Raw genomic sequence first — 25,818 nt, 5'->3', positions numbered from 1 at the left:
TGTTTTTTCCTTGTTTTTCTTTGTGGAAGAAATGATAATGTCCTCAAAAGGTTATGGTGGTAAATGCATAATTATGCAATTATACCAGGAGCCACTGACTGTTTACTTACAATGGATTTATGGTGTATGAACAAAACTGTTTAAAAAATAAACAGAAAGATAGAAGTGTTGGTGAAAATGTGGAGAGTGAGATATACCTATTCACTATTGGTAGGGGAGTAGAATGATGCAGCCCATCTGGAGGGTAGTGTGGTGATTCCACAGGAGGTCAAGTATAGAGTTGCCACATGATCCTGCAACCTCACTGTTAGGTATATACTTGAAGAACTGAAAGCTGGGACACAAATTGACATTTGCACAATGGTTTTTATGGCAGTAGTATTCACAATTTGCAATTGACAGAGGTGGCCTGAGGGTACATTGATATACGGAAGGGCAAAGTGTGTATATGCATACAATAGAATGTTGAGTGGTGGATGGAAGGAATGAAGTTGTGAAGCATGAAACTAGATGAATGAACCTTGAGGACAGTATGTAGAATGAAATAAGTCAGAAATGAACAGATTAATATTATCATGTTTCACTAATATGTGCTAAATAAAATATGCAAACTCTGAGAATTATATTTCTGAACAAAGGTTATCAGGGGAAGGTATATTATAAAGATTCCTATATTGTAAGCTCTCAGAGCAGTCACATCTATTTCTAAGTTGTTATGGTTATTTCTAAATTCTGAGATGCTGGGCTCTTTATGTATAACCTCGTCATTGCCTGAAATTGTGGATATCTGTGTGAAACCAGAGACTCAGAGCTAGAGTTCTGCCACTGTGAAAGTCAGCATTATGCCATACAGCAACTGTCAATGAGAAGCCGAAAAAAGAGATCAGACTTCAATTAGAGACATGAATAAAGCTGCTCTGGTTAGGACTAAGGCAAATCAGGCCAAAGGGTAAAGGACAATATCGACTGTGTTTTAAAACTTCAACTTCTGTGTGAGACCAAAGGAAGAGATGTCTATTTGGTGCAAAATTTACATTTTCTGTAGCACACTAATTTAACTTGCATGATCAGTTTATTTGAACACCATAATTACATGGAACCTTTAAGAGAGAGTGAGACCTTGTTGGTTTGTACAGGTAAGTGTGATGCCCCAATACATCCCAGAGTAATTTGGGCAAAGAATAAAAAAAGTATTTGCAAAGTCCCCTTGAGGGACTTGGGAAAAATGTAGAAATATCAAACTTCTCCACCTGGGGAATTCCTGATATCCTCACAAGCACCAGGGCCTACAAATTTAATAGGCCAAGCCCTTGATTTTAGGGCTTGCCCTTATGAAACTTATTCCTGCAAAAGAGAACCTAATTCTACTTATAATTATGCCTGAGTCACCCCCACCCAAGAACCTCTTTTGTTCCTCATATGTGCCCCCTCTCTAAGCCAACTTTGAAGGCAAACTCACTGCCCTCCCCCCAGGTGCGACATGACTCCCAGGGGTGTAAATCTTCCTGGCAATGAGGGACATGCTTCCAGGGGATAAGCCTGGCCCTGGCATTGTCAGATTGAGAAAGTAATCTTGGACTAAAAGGGGGAAATGCAATGAAAAAAAAAAGATAGAGTTTCAGTGGCAAAGAGATTTCAAATAAAGTCAAGAGCTCATTCTGGAGGTTATTCTCATGTGTTATAGAGACATCCTTTTTAGTTTTTAGTGTATTTGAATAGCTAGGAGGAAATACCTGCAATTGTTGAACTGTAATCCATTATCTCTGATTCTTGAAAGTGATTGTATGAGTATGTAGCTTACAAGGTATGACTGTGTAATTGTGAAAACCTTGTGACTAACACTCCCTTTATCCATTATATGGACAGATGAATAAGAAAACAAAGACAATAAATAACTAAAAGAGGGATAAGGGGTATGGGATGTTTTGAGTATTCTATTTTATTTTTATTTTTATTCTTTTTTGGGAGCAATGTAAGTGTTCAAAAATTGATTGTGGTGATGCATGCACAACTATATGATGATACCATGAATCACTGATTGCACACTGGATGATTATCTAGTATGTGAATATATCTTGTGCTGGTTTGAATCTATTATGCCCCCCTGCAAAAGCCATAATTATGTTGTTTCCATGGAGACGTGACCCACTCAACAATAGGTGAGACATTTTGATTAGATGATTTCCATGAAACTGTGACCCTGCCCATTCTGGGTGAGTCTTCATTAGTTTACTAGAGTCTTTTAAAAGAGCTGATGGAGAGAAGGAGCTCAGAGAAGCTGAGAGACATTTTGGAAAAAAGCTAAAATATGCAATCCAGAGTCTGCCCCTGGGAGAAGCTAAGAGCCAGCACACACCCAGATGCTTGGAATATGCTGGGAGATGCAGACAGAAGGATGTTTGGAGATTCTAAGCTAAGAGATGAAGCCCAGAGTTTGCCCCAGAGAAGCTAACAGAGGACTCTCAAATGCTTAGAGAGAAATGCCCCAGGAGAACCAACATGAGAACTGAGAGAAGCTAAAAGAGATGGAAACCCATGGACTTTTGGAGAAAGTCATTTTGAAATGCAATCCAGGAGCAAAGGACCTGCAGATGCAAGCCACATGCCTTCCCAGCTGACAAAGGTGTTCTGGATGCCATTGGCCTTCCTTCATTGAAGGATTCCTCTTGTTGATGCCTTAGTTTGGACACTTTTATGGCCTCAGAACTGTAAATCTGTAATATAATAAATCCCCTTTATAAAAGCCAGTCATTACTTGTATTTTGCATAATGGCAGCTTTAGCAAACCAGAACATATCTCAAAAAATTGCATATATATAGGTATATAGATATATAGATTTGTATATATTAAATTTTCACAGTATAGAAACTGTTGGTATATTAAAACTGTATTTGGATACCATTTTAGAATGTTTTTTTAAAGTGTATTTTGTTTTATCATAAAGTAAGGAATGAGAGGAAAGAAGAATATACTATTGTTTTATAAATCTAGCAACTTATACTAAAATGTCAACTCAAAGAGTTCATGAGTATGACAAATCACCAATTATCTCTCTGACTAATAATTGAGTGCTTTCAATTTCATGAATTTTTAGTCTTCCTTAGATAATTCTAAAGTATTTGGACTATTTTCTATTAGAAATAGAAAGTTATACCTTATCAAGTTTATGACTGTGCCAGTTCGATGTATTATGTCCCCCAGAATGCCATTATCTTTGATGCAATCTTGTGTGGGCAGACATATTAGAGTTGATTAGATTTTGGAATCCTTTGGGTGTTTCCATGGAGATGTGATTCAATCACTTGTGGACAAGACCTTTGGTTGGATAACTTCCATGGGGGTATTGCCCCACCCATTCAGGATGGGTCTGAATTAAATTACTGAAGCACTATATAAGCTCAGACAGAAGAAGCAAGCTTGCTACAGCCAAGAGGGACACTGAAGAATGCACTGGAACTGAGAGAGGAGCTTTAGCTTACAGAGACATTTTGGAGACAGCCTTTGAAAGCAGGCTTTTGCTCCGGAGAAGCTAAGAGAGGACAAACACCCCAAGAGCAACTAAGAGTGACATTTTTGAGGAGCTGAAGCCTAGAGAGGAATGTCCTGGGAGAAAGCCATTTTGAAAGCAGAACTCCAGAGCAGACACCGACCACGTGCGTTTCCAGCTAACAGAGGTTTTCCAGACACCATTGTCTATCCTCCAGTGAAGGTACCCAATTGTTGAGGCATTACCTTGGACACTTTATGCCCTTAAGACCGTAACTGTGTAACAAAACAAACCCCTTTTGTAAAAGCCAATCCATTTCTGGTGTTTTGCATTCCAGCAGCATTAGCAAACTAGAACAATGACTCACTTAAGTTCAGAATCAAAATCCACAATTTTTAGTGGATTCTAAAATTTTACTGAAAAGTTAGAAATATATTTGTATGTGCTCAATGACAAATTTTGAGCTGACCTTAGTTAAAGCATGTAGAAGTTTAAACTGATTTTTATTTTATCCATTTACTATATGCTACTGTATATTTGTAACTAATGTAAAGCTTTACAACAAAAAAATAATAGGGTATTTATTAATCAAGGATAAAACTATATTTCAACAGAAAAGATTGGAAATGCAATGAGAAATTTACAGAAACATAAAGTAATCCACACATCCACACACAAAAAATGCCCTTTTTCATGTTGAAAGATATCACTTACATGTTTGGGCCATATATTAGGTGATATTAATAAATTCTCAAATAAAAAGATAATCCAAACCATAATTACAGCCATTAATAACTGAGGTAAAAAAAGTTTTAACAGTAAAAAAGCACATTCCTAAATGGCTTTTGCATGAAATAGGAGATAAATATTGCTATTTAAAACTAGCTGGAAAGTAACTAGTTAAATATTATATATCACAAATCAAGAGCTACAACTAAGAGACAAATTCAGAGTCTTAAAAGCTTTACTCAGAGACAAATTCAGAGTCTTAAAAGCTTTTAATTCTTAGACAAGAAGGTAAGAAAATAAAAAAAAAATCTTTCAGCTGAAGAAGTTTAAAGAAATAAGCAGCAAAACTAACTCAAGGAAAGGAGAAAGGAATTAATTAAAATAAAAGCATAATCAATTCCTTAGAATATTTTGTAAAAACATGTATTTATAAACTTAAGGGCTCCTTTGGGTCATTTTTCCAATGATTTCATTGGTTGCTTGACCAAAACACTCCAGTCACCACCGTTAACCTCTCCTCTAGTTGGTCAGAGTGGTCTCAGTATCAGGCTATCACAAAGGACTGAGTTTCACTTTTTTCCTTTTAATTTTTGAGTTGGTTTTCCTTTCTTGATTGTAGTGGCTGTGTTGGCATGGATGCATAATTACATTTAAGTCTCTTGGAAGGGGGTTACTTACTTGTTTGAATGGATTATGATTATGGCATTTTTCTCATGACAGGGGTCTTATTATTAATTGTGTGCTTATTTTTAGTTTTGGTCCAACTGAGTCAGACTCATTCCCAAGTCATTATCTTTTTTGACTGGCTCTCCTAAATGAAAGAATTTATCTTGAAGGTGACAAGGAATTTGAACAAACTTTGAAACACAATTGATGACAAGAAATAAAAATGATTAATCCAATAATTACTATTAAAAGTATGAATCCAAAGTGTGAGGTCAGGAAATAAATCTGTCTACTAAAATATTTGTGCCTGATCAATATCATGGAACATTCTAATTTGGTCTTTCAAATTTTTCAAATTGTTTACTACATTGCCTAATTTATTAATATAAAGGCATGTACCAGGGCACAAGTGTCCCCCTAGATGGGCAGTCATAATATCTAGAGCCTATCTATACTTTCAAACCATGGATAGATTATTTTCTTCATCTTGGAGGGTCTTTTTAGGGTAGTCTTAAAGCTCTGTTCCACAACCTCAAATATATTTATAATTGCTTACTCCAAGTCATATATTCCCAAGGAAGGTATGATATACATGAAAAAATGAAACTGTATTACCAGATGTTAGTTTGGAGGTATTATCACTTTTTTGTCATGTTGAGATTCAATGTAGAAAGGAACCTAAGTTAACTATTTGGCTAGCATTTAGCATAGACAATTTAGTCACAGTTGGAGCAAGAGGTCATATTCTGCATCTTCCTAACTAATCATAGGGAAATACTTTATATACTATTTTCCCTAAGAAATAACACTGTGTCAGGTAATTTTCTATGTATCATAAGGCTACTGTGAATGATACAGTCTTTGCAAGACTAATAAATTGAGGATTTAGTTAAATTATAAGAGCAAACAATATTTCTGGTAAGGAGCCACAGAAGATCAGATGCAAATACAGTTGTTGTGCGAGTGGACTTTCCTCTGTAAAATTTTGCCTGGAGTTTTGATCACCCCAGAGAACATCAAGCTTAGTGGTATTATATAAGGATATAACAGAAATAGTCCAGCAGCTGGGTGAATTGTAAGTAAAATTTTAACATATTGTAACTCTATGTGTGAAGGTTGAATTAATGAGGACTAATATAGTACCATTTATTTTAAGGTCAATGTCATCATAAGCAGAAACTTGTATAATATATTTATGATGAAACAATAAAGTTAGATCACATAAATCAGAGGGAATTTCTCCTAAGCCATGGTTTCCATTCAGGTATTTGATACAAATAGGAAAATTTGCAGTGACAAGACATTTTTGTTAGCATAGGAGAGAGTGTAGTCTGTGAATGCATTGGTATTAGTAGTTGTTACAACCCTTATAATCTTAAACATTGAGTAATTATAATGTTAGTTTATTTGATCAGTAAACTATAACCATGTATAAATTTAGCAATAACACATCCAAATAAAATTAAAACAAGCTTGTATTATATCTAACATTAATAACTCAAGTTTAACCGAAAATGTAGTCTCATTTGCTAAAGATCTACCTAGATTGTGTAAACTTGGATTTTTAAAAATATTTGGGTTAGCTTTTAAGAACATTTGAAGCATTAAAAAAGCTCAATTTCTTTAACTTACATAAGCACTTATTTATTCTAAAGCCAGTTTAAACAAAGTTCCTTTAAGGAATTTTACTAATTATATTGGCAATACCATCTAGAAGTTAAAAAAAATCATATATATAACATATATATGTGCTATATATAAATTTATATAAGCATTTAAACAAGCACAATAAAGCTTACAACTCATACTTTCAACCACAAGTTGAAAAAATTGACATAAAAGCATGGAAAGACAAAATACAAAAACAAAAACTCATGAATTATGTAAAAGTGTTGGCTTTCATCCTTCCCTTGGCAGATGCTTGGCCTATAGTACCCTCTACGTTTCTGAGTGAGAACTCCAGACTAAGGCCTGTCTGCACTAAAACCTCTTTTGATTTATGTTGGTCAAACATTTTAATGATTCAAGAGTTAAGGTTTTGGTTCATTTCTACAGAGAACTAGCCAACTGAGAAAACTTTGAGACTCAATGGTAACAGTAGCCATCATGTCTCAAAAGTGCTTTGATTGGGAATAATTTAGGTAATGTCCTGGAAGGGTCAATTTGTATTTATATAAGGTTTGTGCAATACATATGTGATCACTGGGTGATCTGTAATGGAATTTTATTTTGTGAAAAGACATCTCACAATGTAAAGGTTGGCCATCATTCATGGACCTATTGTGATAAGAAGTTTGGGTAGTGGGCAAAAGGACAGTTGAACTACTTCATATAACTTCTTTTGCAATTAGTCTGGTTTTTCTTAGGGTCCAGTAAATCCTTTATAATGGGACAAAATTCAACCTTGTCCAGTGCATTGAGCTCAGTACATGGTCTAATTTTTAGGGGCAACTGACTTTAGGCTCTGGGGAATCAGGTGGAAAAGAGAGGGATAGAGGATTTGTGGGACTATACAGAGGAGAAGTAGGACTAGTACCAAGGATTTTTAGCTTTTTTTTCTGTGAGCTTTAAGGTATCTTTTAATAGGCTATTGTAGAATCATTTTATCTTTTAGATGCTTCTGAATACCAACTGAAAAATGCTCCTTGCTTCTTTTCTGGAGTTCAGGAATCTTTCTTTTCAAGTGTACCTCTTGGGTGTACTATTTTAGGTAGCTCAAATGTTTCACAAAGTGACCACTGCAAACTCAAGTCATCCCTGTGAAATTTAATCATTTGTTTAAAACAAACAGGAACTAGAGTCATAGTGATAAAACAGGAAAGTAACAGGTCTTTGCTGAAGGAGAAGTGAGATTTAAATCTAAATTTAGAGGACTCCAAGTTCAAACAAAGGCTCTGAAAACAAAAATTATATAGGGGTCCCACAAACAGAAAGTAGCAGTCATAAGGTGTGCCACAAATTCCTTACCCTCACACACAGACAGATCAAGGCACTCACCAGGGAGATATCCAGACCAGACCAAAACCAAATCAAATAATGAACCTGAAGAGATCAATGCAAAGAAATCAGAGTTCAGACCCTGGAGAAACTTACCCCTCATATTCTGCAAAGGTGAGAAGGTAGCAGACACAATGGGGCCTTTGGGTACTGACACCTGGTTGTTCACAGCTGCAAGGATGCTAGGGATCTTCTCTGGATCCCACTTCTGACACCAGAAACTGTAAAAACAAACTGAGTCACCGGTAATAATCAGTATAATGGACATATTGAAAGAAACTGCTCAAGCAGGGAGAGCTCAAACCCAAGAGTCTCAAAATAGTTAGAAAGTTACATTAGCTTACAAAGACCAATTTCAGTATTCCATAAGTGAAATTGTAATAATAGCTTGACATTTAGGTTCCTTTTTTATAAAGGAGGGACTTACAAAGCAGGGAATGATCATAGATTGGTTATTACAGTATATTTGTCTATTTCTGACAGGCTATTTTGTTGGACCAAAACTAGATTATTTCCAATCATTGCTTAAACTTTTGCAGGTTATGTTCTCTTTTATTTTGTTTTGTTTTGTTTGAAATTCCCCACTTTCCTTTTTTAACTCTTTAGAAAGTCCCTGTCACTTCTTGGAAAAGAAGTCACTCCTGGCAAGCATAGGCAGTCAACATATTTTTTTTAACAATTTAAAATCATGGGCTTATTTATTCTTTCTTTCTTTTTTTAAAATTTTTATTGAGATTGTTCACATACCATGCAATTATGCAAAGATCTAAAGTGTACAATCAATTGCCCCGGTACCCTCATACAGCTGTGCATTCAGCACCACAATTAATTTTTGTTCAATTTTTAGAATCTTTTCATTACTCTGGACAAGAAATAAAGACAAAGAAGCCAAAAAAAAAAAAAAAAAAAAAAAAAGACAGAAAGAAAAAAAAGAAAAGGAAACTCAAATCCTCCCATATCCTAACCACTCCCCCTCCATTGTTGACTCATAGTGTTGGTATAGTACATTTCTTACTGTTTATGAAAGAACATTGAAATACTACTAACTGTAGTATGTAGTTTGCAATAGGTACATATTTTTTCCCTATATTCTCCTCTATTATTAACTTCTAGTTGTGTTGTCATACATTTGTTCTGGTTCATGGAAGAGATTTCTAATATTTGTACAGTTAATCACAGACATTGCCCACCATAGGATTCAGTTTTATATATTCCCGTCTTTTGACCTCCGACTTTCCTTCTGGTGACATACATGACTCTGAGCTTCTCCTTTCTACCACATTCACACACCATTCAGCACTGTTAGTTATTCTCACAACATGCTACCATCCCTCTGTTCATTTCCAAACATTTAAGTTCATCCTAGTTGAACATTGTGCTCATACTAAGCAACTGCTCCACATTCTTTAGCCTCATTCTATATCTTGATAACTTATATATTCAGCACTGCAAGCTGAAAATTGCTGAAGCTTTCTCCACTGAGCTGCCCAGGTTGACAGAGCGAGAAAGGGACAGAAAGCCCCCAGATTCACCCATCAGCCAGAGATAGCACCTGATCCTCTGGGCTCCCTGTCCTGAGACAGATATGTCCCCTGACTCTCCCAAGGTCAGTTGTCACCAAAAGTCTCTGCTTGTTGGGGATTCACTGTCTGTATTGAGCAGTTAACATTAAAATTCCAGTTGGAGCTGGGCTGAAGTACATTCACTTGTTCAGAGAGTGCTGCTCTCTAGCACCATGAGGCTTCCATGAGGGAGGGGCTCTTGGCTCTCAGTGCAGGTCTGCAGTTTTTACTTACAGATTTTATGCTGTAATCTCAGGCATTCCTCCCAATTCAGGTTGGTGTTTGATGAGTGGACAGTCCTGTTTGTCTCCCCACATTTATTCCAGATTATTTAGTAATTTTTCTGTTGTTTATGAATTGTTCCAGGGAGACTAACTTGCTTCCACTCCTCCCTATGCTGCCTTCTTAGCTCCTCCCTATTCTTTCTTGAATAACTTCTACAAAGCTGTCTCTGTGTGGATTTCTGGACAAGGTTTTACCTGCTAAAATTCAAGTTCTTTTGTTGTTTTTAGATAAAGTGTTTAATCATAGTTTTAGATATTTGTTTTGTCCCATTCTTGGGGACTCCAAATATCTGCTTTATTTCAACAGTTTTTTCAGGTTTATTTTATCCTCACCTGCAAAGTTCTGTTGCTTTTTATACTTTTATAAGATTGTTTTATGAATACTTTAAATACTCCTTTTTGTTATTTGAATAAATTAAAATTTCCCGGTTTCTTTCTAGGTTGCAGTCACAAGATGAGAAAGGGCTTGTAATCTGTTTGCTTGCTTCCTTACTTAAATTTTATGTACTGTCTCTCTCTACTAATCTAAGAAGTCTTGCCCTGTTTGATCTCAGACCTGTCCATAGCAGTTCCCTCTCAGGATAGGGGCTTGTTTCTCTGGGGTTAATATTTGCTGTAAATTTATGACATCTGTCCACAGCTGTCTACCCTCTGCACTTGTCTTCCTTCCCCCTAGCACTTCCATAACTTCCCATGTAGGTCTGTTTTACAGGTTTACATGCTTATGAAGTCTTCACACATAATTTCAAGTTTACCAACACTTTCTCCTTCTTGCCTTGATTCATAAAAAATATAGATTGTGAATTATGTCTTTAGTCATATGGAGTCACCAGGAGGGGAAAATATGATAATTCAGAACTACACTACCATAGTCAAGAAGAATTTGAAACCTCTGAGGATATTTTTTATAGTTCTCAGACAAAACCAAAATCTAGAAATGTTTTCCTTTTTTAGAGCCAAGTTTCTAAGCAGTGACATCTAATAACAACAAATTATTTCACATACTGGAATTAATGCAACAAAATATATTTTGGTATACCAGGTAGTGTAGTTGTTTCACTGTTAACACTGAAAATTTTCTTTTAGAAATAGAAAATGGAATTTTGCTGTTATGAATTGAAATAAGAGAATATATAATTGTAACCCCAGAATCTATGAATATACCCCATATGTAGATTCAGGGCCTGTTATAATTCAAAGTGATTTTATGCCTGTATAAATAGTATTTCAAATTATGCATTAAACATTCACAAAAATCTAGCAATTTTTATTTTTTCCTATTTTGTTCCACCACAGCATTTTCCAAAAGCCAAAAGTTTTACACCTAAAATATTCCTTCTCTCAATGTCTGATGTGCAATATGTTCTGCATACTTCCTTATTTGTCTCCATTTCAAAACTCCATTGTCTCCTTTGTCCAGTGTATGGACAGATGAGTAGAAAAATGGGGACAAAAACCAAATGAAAAATAGGGTGGGATGGGGGATGGAATGTTTTGGGTGTTCTTTTTTACTTTTATTTTTATTTTTTGGAGAAAGAAAAATGTTCAAAAGTTGATTCTGGTGATGAGTGGACAACTATGTGATGGTACTGTGAATAATTGGTTGTACACTGTAGATGACTGTAGGGTATATGAATATATTTCAATAAAATTGTAATAAAATAAAAGAAAAAATTAATAACAGAAAAAAACTCCATTGTCAGTCATAAGGATTTTTTAGACAACAGCAAAACTCTGTGTTTTTAGGTGTGTTGGCACACATGTTGATGTCAGCATGCAGCTCATTACAGAATAGAATTTGCAGGAAAAAAAGCTAGAAGTGTAGGAGTCATAAAACATGTGTGTAGGCATTTTTGCCCTCATACTCCACAGATTGTTGTAAAATGTTTCCCATCCCCCAAATACCCCATCTAAGCTATACCCCAGAAATTCTGTTGTCAAAAGATAAATTAATTTAAGAAATTCAATAAATAGCTGATAGAAAGTCTTCAAAGAGGCTAATTAGAACTATAGTGTGAGAGTCAATGAAAGAAGGGATGACTATGATTTTCATAAATGCAACATTTACCCTAATATGTTTGAGATCATTAAATAAACACACTTTCTATCAGAAACAACATTGATGTACTGCATGGTTTTCTGTTAACCTTCCTTTTTCAGATGTGTATTATATTGAATATGATATGCCTTTATGCTGTTCCATTCATATTTTGACAAACATATTTTTGAAAAAAGTGGAATTTTTCAAGACCATTTCAACTATATCACCACAAAATCATCTTCAAAATACAATAATTTTTATTTTAAAATGTTTACTTTGTGGTAGTTTAAAATTTAAAACAATGTGTACTGTACAACTCAACAATTAAAATGTTAATTATTGCAAAATAAATCAGCAAGTATTTTTGCACACCATTATCACTCAGTCTCAGTGTGTGAAAGGCACAGAATCACCAGATAGGACCCCTCCCAGTGGGATAAAGACTATAAAATCTCTCACAGCAGTGAGACATAACCCCAACCTTTGAAGACCAGGGGACAAGGGAGGACATTTCAAGGCCTAGGTCAGTAAGAGACAAAGAGACTGAGAAAACATGGACAGTGACTCTTTCCAGACCTGGGTCTGAAAGCCCTTCACCCACCCTTGAGGGGAGCAATAGCTAGAAGCCATTTTCTTACCTAGGGACAGCTGGAGTACAGGGTCAGCTGAGGGAGTTCTCTACCACAGGTGCAGCCCTATATTGAGCCAGAATTTGGCTGACAAAGTGAGGGCATAGGGGTCCTGAAGTTTCACTTCACCTGTGTAGATGTGGCCTGTGCTTGGAAGCAAAGCAGCTTCTGAGCACAATGAACTTACCAAGCAGTGCCATCTGCTGGATAGTCCAGAAAGTGTAAGGGGATTGAAACACTTTTTTTTTTGAAAAGATGATCCAGACCCTTTCTTAGGAGCACAAGAGCTGATCTACATGCCCTGCAAGGAAAACCAGTCCTGTTTTGGCTGAGAAATAAGGATAACCACATGATCATCTCGATCAATGCAGAAAAGCATTTGACAAAATTCAGCATCCTTTCTTGATGAAAATACTCAAAAAGATAGGAATAGATGGGACCTTCCTCAATATGATAAAAGCAATATATGAAAAACCCACAGTTAACATCACACTCAATGGCGAAAAACTGAAAGCTGTCCCTCTAAGATCAGGAAGATTACAAGGATGCCCATTGTCACCACTGTTGTCCAACATTGTTCTGGAAGTTCTAGTTAGAGCAATTAGGCAAGAAAAAGAAGTAAAAGGCATCCAAATTGGAGAGGAAGAAGTAAAACTTCCATTCTGCAGAAGGCATGATTCTATACATAGAAAATCTTGAAAAATCTACAGCAAAGCTACTAGAGCTAATAAATGCATACAGGAAAGTGGCAGGGTGCAAGATCAACACAACAAAAATCAGTAGTGTTCCTATAAATTAGTAATGGGTAACATGAGGAGGATGTCAAGAAAAAATTCCAATTACAATAGCAACCAAAAGAAACAAGTATTTAGGAATAAACTTAACCAAGGGCAAAAAAGACCTATATACAAAAAAGCTACAAGGAATTGCTAAAAAAAATCACCGAACACTTAAACAAATGGAAGAACATACTGTGTACATGGAGTAGAAGACTAAATATAGTTAAGATGCCAATTTTATCTAAATTGATTTATAGATTCAATACAATATCAATTCAAATCCCAAAAACTTACTTTGCAGATATAGAAAAACCAATTTATTTGGAAGGGCAGGTTGCCCCAAGTAGATAAAAATATTCCAAGAAAGAGGAACAAAGTGGGATGTCTCACATTACCTGACTTTAAAACATATTACAAAACATAGTGGTCAAAACAGCATGGTACTGGCATAAAGATAGATATACTGACCAATGGAATCAAATTGAGTATTCAGAAATACATCCTCTTATCTATGGACAATTGATATTTGATAAAGTGGTCAAGCCAACACAATTGGGACAGAGAAGCCTCTTGAATAAGTGATGTTTGGAGAACTGAGTGTACATATCTAAAAGAATTAAAGAGGACTCCTATCTCACACCTTATACAAAAATTAACTTGAAATGGATCAAAGACCTAAACATTAGCACTACAACCATAAAACTTTCAGCAGAAAATGTAGGGAAATGTCTTAAAGACCCAGTTGATAAGAGGTGGTTTGCTAGACCTTACACCCAAAGCATGAGCAATGAAAGAAGAAATAAATAAATGGGATCTTCTCAAAATTGAACACTTCTATGTCTCAAAGGACTCTGTCAGAAAAGTAAAAAGGCAGCCTACAAAATGGGAGATAATATTTTGGAAACCACATTCAGATAAGAGTTCAATATCCAGAATATATAAAGAGAGCCTACCATTTAATAGCAGAACACACACACACACACACACACACACACACACAATTCAATTAAAAATGGGGCAAAGACATAGACAGACACTTTTCTGAAGAGGAAATACAAATGGTTCAAAAACATATGAATAGCTGCTCAACTTCACTGGTTGTCAGGGAAATGCAAATCACAACCACAATGTCTACTAGAATGGCCATTATCAATAAAACAGAAAATTACAAGTTCTGGAGAGGATGTGGAGAAAGAGGCACATTTATTCACTGTTGGTGGGAATGTAGAATGGTGCAACCACTCTGGAAGGCAGTGTGGGGATTCCTCAAGAAGCTAAGTAGAGAATTGCCATATAATCCAGCAATCCCATTACTAGGTATATACTTGGAGGAGCTGTAAGCTAGGACATTGACAGACATTTGTAAGTCAATATTTATAGCAGTATTATTCACAATTGCCAGGAGATGGAAACAGTCCAAATGTTCATCAGTGGATGAGTGGATAAACAAACGGTTGTACATACATATGAAAGAATATCACACTGCTGTAAGAGAGAATATAGTCTTGTACCATATAAAAATGTGGATGAATCTTGAGGACATGTTGAGCAATATGAATATGAACTAACATCAATGAGCACATTTTGAGAGTTAAAGCTGAGAACATGGGTTATCAGGAGATAGAATGAGGGTACAGATCAGGTGTTTGATGCTGAAAGAGTATAGAATGTTCAACAGGATTGACTGTATAGATCCAGAAATAGATAGCACAATACTGTGTGATGGTAGCACAATAGTGTAAGTACACAGAACAAAGATGACTGTGAGTACAGTTGAAAGAGGAAGGCTAGGGGAATGTATGCCACCAGAAGGAAAGATAGAAAGTAAAGGCTGGGACTGTATAACTTAGTGAAACCTAGAGTGGCCAATGATGGTGATTAAATGTAAAACTGTAAGAATGTTTTTACATGAGGGAGAACAAATCAATGTCAACTTTGCAAGGTTTTGAAAATGGGATGGTATTTGGAAAAAATACAGTCAATGCAAATTAGAATCTGTAATTAATAGTAACATAGTAATATGCTTCCATTAACTGTAACAAAGGCACGATACCACAGCTAAATGTCTATAAGAGAGTTATATAAGGGAGAAGTGTGGGATTCTTGGTGATGGTGGTGTTTTCTGACCTTTTTGTTGTATTTTTATTTTTGTTTTTTTCTTTTTTTATTCCTCATTTTTTTCCTTTTTTACTTTTTCACTGTTCTTTCTTCTCCTCTTCCTCTTTGTGGAAGAAATGGAAATGCCCTCATATAGATTTTAGTGTGGAATGCATAACTGTGTGATTATACCAGGAAGCACTGATTGTGTATTTAGGAGGGAATTTATGATGTGTGAATGAACAGAGGAATACAAGTGCTGGAGGAAATTAAAAGAGATGGATGTACCTAACACTTTTGGTGGAGAAGTAGAATGGTGCAGTCCATCTGGAGGGCAATATACTGGTTCCACAGGAAGCTAAGTACCAGGTTGCCATATGATCCTGCAACCCTATTAGTAGGTATACACTTGGAAGAACTGAGAGCAGGGACACAAATGGACATTTGCACACTGGTTTTTAAGGTGGCAGTATTCATGATTTGCAATGAACAGAGGTGGCCAGTGGGTACATTGACGGATGAACAGAATGGCAAACTTGGTGTATCATACAATGGAATATTGAATGGCTAAAAGAAGTGATGAAGTTGTGATGCATGCTACTAGGTGAATGGATCTTGAGGACAGTATGTTCAGTGAAATAAACCAGAAATGAAAAGACAAACATTATAATGTCTCATATGCACTAATTATAATGAGAAAATAGAATTGAATCCAAGAGCATAGGTTATCAGGGGAAGGCTTATTGTAAAGGTTCAAAGATTATAAGCTCTTATAGCAGTTATGTCTATTCCTGAGTTGTAATGGTTATTTCTAAATTCTTTGATGCTGAGCTCTTGGCATATGACCTTGTCAGTCCCTGGAAATTTGGGTATCTGTTTGGCACCTAAGACTCAGAGCCAGAATTCAATAGCTATGAATGTTAGAATTATACCATACAGCAAATGTTAAAGAGGCTAAAAGAGAGATCAGACCTCAATTAGAAATATGAAAATGGACTTGATTAGTGTGCCAGTTTGGATGTATTATGTCCCCCCAAATGCCATTATCTTTGATGTAATCTTGTGTGGGCAGATGTATTAGTGTTGATTAGATTGTAATTCTTTGAGTGTTTCCATGGAGATGCAACCCACCCAACTGTGGGTAATAACTCTGATTGGATAATTTCCATGGAAGCACGGCCCTGCCCATTCAGCATGAGCCTTGATTAGTTCACTGGAGCCCTTCATAAAAGCTCAGACAGAAGGAGCAAGCTTGCTACAGCCAAGAGGGATACTTTGAAGAAAGCAAAGGAACTGCAGATGAGAAACAGTTTAAAGATGGCCATTGAAAACTGACTTTTGGTTCAGAGATGCTAAGAGAGGACAAACAGCCCAAGAACAACTGCGAGTGACATTTTGAAGAGGAGCTGTGGCCTAGAGAGAAACATCCTGGGAGAAAGCCATTTTGAAACCAGAACTTGGAGCAGACACCAGCCACATGCCTTCCTAGCTAACAGAGGTTTTCCAGACACCACTAGCCATCTTCCAGTGAAGGTACTTGGTCGTTGATGTGTTACCTTGGAAATTTTATGGCCTTAAGACTGTAACTTTACAACCAAATAAACCCCCTTTATAAAAGCCAATCCATTTCTGGTGTTTTGCATCCTGGCAGCATTAGCAAACCAGAACAATTAGGAATATGGTAAATAAAACTGAAAGGTAAAGGATGATATTGATGTGTTTTGAAATTTAAACTTCTGTGTGAGACTGGAGGAAGAGATGTTTATTTGGTTGCAAAATCTATATTTTCTGTAGCACACTATATAATTTAAATTGTATGGTCAGTTTATTCAAATACCATAATTACATGGAATTTTGAAGAGGGAGTGAGATCTGTTTGGTTTGTATATGTTACTGTGAAGCCATGATACATCACAGAGTAATTTGGGCAGAGAATAAAAATGTATTTGAGGGTCCCCTTGAGGGACTGAGGAAAAGGTAGAAATATTAAACTTATCCACCCAGGGAATTACTGATATTCTCAAAAGCACTGTGGACTACCAATTTAGAAGGCCAAGTCCTTAATCTTGGAGTTTGCCCTTATGAAGCTTGTTACTGCAAGGGAGCAGCCAAGCCTACTTATAATTGTGCCTAAGACTCACCTCCAGAGAACTTAAGTTGCTCGTATGTGGCCTCTCTCTCTAAGCCAACTAGGCAGGTAAACTCACTGCCCTCCCCCCATTGGGACATGACTCCCAAAGGTGTATATCTCCCTGGCAATATGGGACATGACTCCTGAAGATGAGTCTGGACCCAGCATCATGGGATCAAGAAATCCTTTTTGACCAAAAAGGTGAAGAGAAATGAAACAAAATAAATTTTCAGGCTGAGAGACTCCAAATGCAGTCAAGAGGTCATTCTTGAGGATATTCTTATGCATTATATAGATATCCCTTTTTAGTTTTTAGTGTATTGGAATAACTAGAAGAAAATACCTGAAACTGTTGAACTGCAACCCAGCAGCCTTGATTCTTGAAGATGACTGTATAACTATGAAGCTTACACAGTGTGATAGTGTGACTGTGAAAACCTTGTGACACACTCCCTTTATCCACTGTATGGACAGATGAGTAGAAAAATGGTAAAAATTAAATGAATAATATTGGGAGGCTGGAGGATGGGGTTTTTTGGGTGTTCTTTTTTATTTTAATTTTTATTCCTGTTTTTTTTGTTTGTTTGTTTTTTTAGTAATGAAAATGTTCAAAACTTCATTGTGGTGATGAATGCACCACTATGTTACAGTACTGTGAAAAACTGATTTTATACTTTAGATGATTGCATGGTATGTGACTATATCTCCATGAAATTGAATTTAAAAAAAAAATGATAGGAAAAGCTCACAATTCCAATGGCACCACTATAATACCCTCTCCCCAGAATAGTGTAGAGCCAACTTACACTCCCACTGTGGGTCCCTAGCCCTGTTTTGGGGGGAGCAGCATACTCTTTATGTACATGCTACAGTGCCTGTATGTCATGTCAAGGGTTGCAGCCTGAAAGACTGAACCAGTGCACTTATCTCTGACTTACCCTCCCTGAACTTGCCCTGCAGGCAGAAGCAGCTTGCAGACAGAATAAACTCAAATCACCTTGGGGCAAAGTATTGTTTGCTTTAAGTCATACAATATAACACCCAGAAGAAGGAGTAAGTTTATTTCATATGAAGATTAGGAGGCATTCGAATTCCTATATGAAAGGGAATTCCAAAGGCCAGGAGCAATCATAAGCCCAGGACAAGATGCATACTCAGAAAAGAAAGCACCCTGCAACACACATTCAACTTGGTCTGATCTGCTTAATCAGAGGGCTAAAGTCTGAAGGAGAGCACCAGCCAGCACAGAGTCAATTTGAAAATACCATGAAGGGCGCTTTTTAAATTTGGTTTGTTTTTGTTAGCCCCTGGAACTCAAGGAAATTTCTGTCATATTACCATCTGGATATAAACTTAAGAAAAAGACAGTTCAAAGACTAAATCCCAGAGTTGACACTTTAAAATATTAAAATGTAGAGTGGTCAACAAAAGAAGTAGGAAACGATGGCCCATCAGAAGAAACCACATAAAATTCCAGAAACCATCAATGAAGGCTGGACGTTGGACACACTGAACATAGACTTTAAAAAAAAAATGTTCCTCAGTGTGATCAAGAAGATAAAGGAGAACAAAGAGAAAAACTAAAGGATATGAGGAAAACAATGAATGAACAATATGAAAGCCTCAATAAAGAGACGGAAATTTTCAAAAGGAACCAAATAGAAATACTATAATTAAAGACCACAATAACTGAAATGAAAAATTACCTAGAGGGTATCAACAGCAGAATGAAGCTGGCAAAAGAAATAATTAGTGAATTCAAAGACAAGGTAATTGAAACAATTCAGGCTGAGAAGGAGAAAGAACATTTTTTTACTTGATCAGAGCCTAAAAGACCTGTAGGACACCATCGAGCATACCAATATATGAGTATGGGAGTTCCAAGCAGGATAAGAAAGAAAAAGGAGCAGAAGGAATATTTGAAGAAATAATGGAAGAAAATTACTCTAATTTTTAAAATGTTATGAATGTGTTAGAAATCCAATGAACCCCAAGCAATATAAACTCATAGACAACCATGCCCAGACATAATAGTCAAACTGTGAACTGAGAAGGACAAAGAGAGAGTTCTGAAGGATGCAAAAGAAAAGCAGTGTGTGTTATGTACAAGGGAGTCCTAAAAAGACTAAATTCTGATTTCTCATCAGAAACCTTGAAGGCTAGAAAGCATGGGATGAAATATTTAAAGTGCAGAAAGAAAACAATTGCCAAACAAGAGTTTTATGTCTGGCAGGACTGCCTTTCAAAAATGAAGATTAGATTAAAACATTCCCAGATAAACAAAAGCTGAGGGAGTTTGTCACCACTAAGGCTAAAGGAAGGTTTTCAGACTGAAATGAAAGGACACTAGACAGTGGATCAAAGTGACATGAATGAATAAAGACTTCTAGTAAAGGTAACCGTATGAGTAATTATAAATGTCCATACTATTGTATTATATTTCTTGGTATGTAACTCCACTTTTTACTTCTTGCAGTTTCTAAAATGCAAAAGCTTAAAATACAATGATAAATCCATGGTTTTGGACATACAATTTACTAAGTAATAATTTATAACAAGTAGAACAAAAAAGATGGGGAAACAGAGAGGTATAGAAATAGTATACATGTGTGCTATTGAAGTTAAATCATTCTAAAATCAAACATGATTGTTAAATATTTAGGATGTTAAATTTAAGACCTATTGTAACCACAAAGAATATATATGCAAACGTATACAGAAAGAAACGAGAAAGAACTCAAAATGGAGCAATACAAAAAATCAAACAGATATGAAAGTAGGCATTAATGGAAGAATTGATGAAAGGTAAGAAAGGTAAGAAAGACTTAAAAAGATCAAATAGTAAAATGGCAGATGAAAGTCCTACTTCATCAATAGTTATTTTAAATGTAAATGGCTTTAACACTCCAGTCAAAAGCCAAAGATTGGCAAAATGGATTAAAAACTAAACCCAACTATATAAAGTTTACAAGCGACTTGCCTTAAATTCAAAAGTTGGGAAAAATACATACCTTGAAAATAGTGAACAAAAGAGAGCTAGGGTAGTTAAACAAATATCAGATAAAATGGGCTTTAAGTCAAAAAATGTTACAAGGGAAAAAGAAGGTCACTATATGCTGATAAAAGGGTCAATTCAACAAGAGGACATAATTATAAATATATATGCACATAATGGCAGAGCCCAAAAATATATGATGTAAATATTGATAGATTGAAGAGAGAAATAGTTCTGCATTCATAGTAAGAGACTTCAATGTACCTCTTTCAAAAATGGATAGAACATCTAGACAGAACATCAGTAAGGAAATAGACTCAAACAATACTATTAAACAAAAAGGTATATATATATATATATATATATATACCCAGACATAATAGTCAAACTGTAAAATGAGAAGGACACTAATTCTTCTTAAACTCTTCCAAAATATCAATTAGATGGGAACACACCCTAACACATTTTAGGAGACCAACCTCACCCCAGTACCAAAGTCAGATAAAAATATCATAAGGAAAGAAAATTACAGACAATTATCCCTTATTAATATAGATACAAAATCCCCCAACAAAATACTAAGAAACTGAGTCCAACTAAAAGAATTACACACCATGATCAAGTGGGTTTTATCCCAGGTATGCATAGGTGGTTCAACATAAGAGAATCAACTAATGTAGGACACCATATTAACAGGATGAAGAGAAAAAACACATATTTATATCAATTGATGCAGAAAAAACATTTGACAAAATTGAGCCCCCCTCCTTGATAAAGACACTCAGAAAAACAGGAATAGAAGGAAATATCATCAACAGAATAAAGGGTATGTATGAAAAACCTACATCTAACATCATATTCAATGGTGAGAGAATGAAAACTTTCTCTTGATCCCTCTAAGATCAGGAAAAGGACAGGGATGCCCATTGTCACCCCTGTTATTCAACATTACAGTGGAAAACCTAACCACAGCAGTAAGGCAAGAAAAGAAATAAGACACAAAATTGATAAGGAAGAAGTAAAACTTTCCCTATTTTCAGATGACATAATCCTGTATACAGAAAATCCTGAAAAACCCACAACAAAAGCTATGAGATCTAATAAATGAATTCATCAAAGTGGTAGGGTACAAGTTCAACATGCAAAAAATCAGCAGTGTTTCTGTACACTAACAATGAATTACATGAAGAGGAAGTCAAGAAAAATTTCCATTTACAATAGCAGCTAGAAGAATCAAATATCTGGTAATAAATTTAACCAAAGTTATAAAGGACTTTTATTGGAAAACTACAAAACATTGCTAAAATAAATCAAAGACCTAAATAAATGGAAAGACATTCTGTGTTCATTGATTGAAAGACTAAATATTGTAAAGATGTCAATTTTACTCAAAGTGAAATACAGATTCAGTGCAATCCCAATCAAAATTCCAACCATCTCCTTTGCAGAAATGGAAAAGCCAATCATCAAATTTATATGGAGGTGTGAGGAGCCTCAAATACACAAAACCTTGAAAATGAAGAAAAACATTTTGGACTCACACTTACAGATTTTAAAACTTCTTACAAAGCTGCAGTAATCAAAAAGCATGGTACTGGCACATGAATAAACATGTAGACTGATGGAATTGAATTGAGAGTTCAAAAATAAATCCTCACATCTATGGTCAACTGACTTTGATAAGGGTGCCAGGTCCACTCATTGGGGAATGAACAGTCTTTTCAACAAAAGTTCTTGAAAAACTGGACATCCATATGCAAATGAATGAAGGACCCCTATCTCATACCATAAACAAAAATTAACTCAAAATGCATCAAAGGCATAAATATAAGAAACAAAATTATAAAACTCCTAGAAAAATATGTACAGAAACATCTTCAGGACCTTGTATTAGGCAAGTTTCTTACACTTGACACCAACAGCATGAGCAATAAGAGAAAAAAAAAATAGATAATTTTAAATTTTTTGCATTAAAATATTTCATCATTAAAGTAAAAAGACAAGCTACAGAATGTGAGAAATAATTTGACAACCACATATCTGAAAAGGATTTAATATCCAGAATATATAAAGAAATCCTACAACTCAACAACAAAAAACAAAACCCAATTTAAAAATGGGTGAGGACTTGAGTAGACATTTCTCCAAATAAATATACACATGACCAAAAAAACACATAAAATGATGTTCGATATCATTAGCCATTAGAGAAATGCAAATCAAAACTATAAGATGTCATTTTGCATCCACTAGAATGGCTACTATTGAAAACTGGAAAATAACAAAAATTGGAGAGTATATGGAGAAATATGAAGACTTGCTCATTGTTGGTGTGGATGTAAATGGCACAGTGCTGCTGTGGTAAACAGTTTTGTTGTTCCTCAGAAAGATAAGTATAGAATTACCATACAATCCCACGTCTAGGCATATCCCCCAAAGAATTGAAAGCAAGTACTCAGATATTTGCACATAACGCATTTGTTCATAACAGCATTATTCATAATTGTCAAAAGACAGCAGCAACCCAAGTGTTCATCAACAGATGAATGGATAAACAAAAGTGGCACATACATACAACAGAATATTATTCAGCCATAAAAAAGTGGAGGTCTGATACATACTCCCAGGTTGAAGATATCATGTTGGGTGAAATAAGTCAGACACAAAAGAACAAATATTGTATGATCCCACTAAAGTGAAATAATTTTAATAGCAAATTCTTTGCATCTGCAACTAGAAAACAGGTTACCAGGTCTGGAGTGAGGTAGGATATGGGGAGTTAATGCTTAATTGGTACAGGGGTTCTGCTTGGGGTAATATCAAAGTCTTGGTAATGGATGGTGATGATGGTTCAATGACATTGTGAATGTAGTTAACACCAGTGAATTATATATTTGAACATGGCTAAAAGCAGAAATTTAGGACTATATATACGTTAACTACAATAAAGATCAAAAGAAATTAAAAAAAAACACATAGGACTGTACAACACAGTTAACTCTAATATAAACTATAGAATATAGTAATAGTATAATTACAACAATTTTGTTTCATCAAATGTAACAATGGTACCATAACCAAAGTGTTAATAATATGGGTAATTGTATTTGTTGTCCCTTGCAGTTTTCAGAATTCTCTCTCCACCTTTGGTATTTGACAGTTTGCTTATAATGTGCTGAGTCATGGGTCTATTTAGTTTATCCTGCTTGGAGTTCACTGAGTGTCTTGGATCTTTATATTCATATCCTTCATTAAATTTGGAGAGTTTTCAGCCATTATTTCTTTGATTTTTCTCTCTGCCCCTTTCTCTCTTATTTTTCTGGGACTCCCACAATGTGTATGCCAGTATTCTTGATACAGGTTCCTCATGCTCTGTTCACTTTTCTTCATTTTTTCTTCTTTCTACTCCTCAGACTGAATGATTTCAATTGTCTTATCTTTGCATCCACTGATTTTTTCTTCTGACAGCTCCAGTCTGCTGCTGAACATCTCTAGGGATTTTTTTTTATTTCTGTTAGTATGGTCTTCATCCCTGTTTGGTGACCTTTTATAATTTCCATCTCTATATTGATATTCTGTTTGTGTTCATCTATCATTTCTTGATTTCCTTTCATTCTTTGTCCATGCTTTCTCTTATCTCTTTGAGCATATTTAGGACCATTTTTTTTTTTTTAGTTTTGTCTGGAATGTTCCAGGTCTGGTCCTCCTCATTGATGGTTTTTAATATTTTAATCTTCTTTTTTGTCTGGGCCATTGCTTCCTATTTCCTTGTATTTTTTGTAACCTTTTGCTGAACCTGGACATTTAAATACTTTAATTTGCTATCATTGGAATTTAGACTCTGAGTCCTCTGTTCGTTAAGCTTATATCCAGCTAGTTTAATGACAGTGTTCTTTGAATGCCAGGAGTTAACCAAAAAGAGGGGGAATGTAGCATCTTTGCCAGTCTTTGCAGATTGACCTGTAGAGTTCTCTCCATCAGGGCTATCCATACAATGACTTAGATAATAGCTCCAGACCAAGGCATAGGAGCCTCCCTGATCCTTTCTGCACATGCATCTTGTCCTGGGCATGCCTGTGTGGCCCTAGGAATTCCCCTGCTTACATGTTATTTTAGTTTCCTTGGATGCTCAAGCAAGTACCATACAATGGATTGGCTTAAACAATGGGAAATTATTAGTTGACAGTTTTGAGGCTAAAAAAAGTTCAAATCAAGGCCTTTTCAAGGCGATGCTTTTTTCCTGAAGACTAGTGTTCTGGGCTGGCAGTCATTGATCCTTTGTTCTCAACTCCTCTGTCACATGGCAATGCACATAGTGGCCTCTCCCATTTCTTCCAGGTCCCCTTGACTTTCAGCTCCCTCATTGTTCCAGTTTGCTAATGCTGCTGCTATTCAAAATACCAGAAATGGATTGGTTTTTATAAAGGGGGTTTATTTGGCTACAAATTTATCATATGAAGTCCATGAAAATATCCAAATTAAGGCATCAACATGAGTATACCATCACCAAAGGATGAGCAATAATGTCCAGAAAACCTCTGTTAGCTGGGAAAGCATGTGGCTAGTGTCTGCTGGTCCCGGGTTATGTTCCAGCTCTTCTCTCAGCTCCTGTGATTTTTTCAAAATGTTGCTCTTGGGGCATTTTGTCCTCTCTTAGCTTCTCTAGAGCAAACTCTGGGTCAGCATCTCCAAAGCATCAGCTAAAGTCTGCTTTCAATGGCTATCTCCAAAATTTCTCTCTCGGCTGCAGTGTGTTTTTGGCTCTTTCTCCCAGGACATTTCTTTCTAAGTGCCTGGGGGTCATGTCTTAGCATATCCAGGGGTAAACTCTGGGCTTCATCTCTCAGCTTAACATCTCCAAACATTCTTCTGTCTGTATCTCCAAGTATCAATGTCAGCTCTTATCTTTTCTCCAAAATGTCCCTCTCAGCTGATCTGTTCTCCTTCTGTTTGTGAACTCTTTTATAGGACTCCAGTGATTAAATCAAACCCACCCTGAAAGGCAGGGTCCAAATCTCCATGAAAATAATTTGATCAAGTGTTTTGTTCACAGTTGATTGAGTCACATCTCCATGGAAACAGTCAAAAGATCCCAATCTAATCAACACTAATATACCTGCCCCCACAAGATTGCATTAAAGAATATGGCTTGGGGGGGCATATTATATCCAAACTGGCACACTCATTCCTGTGGCTTTCTCTCTGTGTCTGAATTTCATTCTGCTTACAAGGAACTCCAGTACTAGGATTAAAACCCATCCTGATTGGGTTTGGCCGTGCCTTAACTGAAGTAACCTCATCAAAAAGGTCCTATTTACAATGGATTTGTACTCACAGGAATGGATTAAGCTTAAGAAAATGTTTTTTCGGGGGTGCATACACCTTTAAACAACATCACACAGTTTTGCAGATATGTTTAT

The sequence above is a fragment of the Choloepus didactylus genome, chromosome 13, assembly GCF_015220235.1.
Source record: "Choloepus didactylus isolate mChoDid1 chromosome 13, mChoDid1.pri, whole genome shotgun sequence".
NCBI classification, from domain to species: Eukaryota; Metazoa; Chordata; class Mammalia; order Pilosa; family Megalonychidae; genus Choloepus; species Choloepus didactylus.
Note: the sequence above shows the minus strand (reverse complement) of the source record.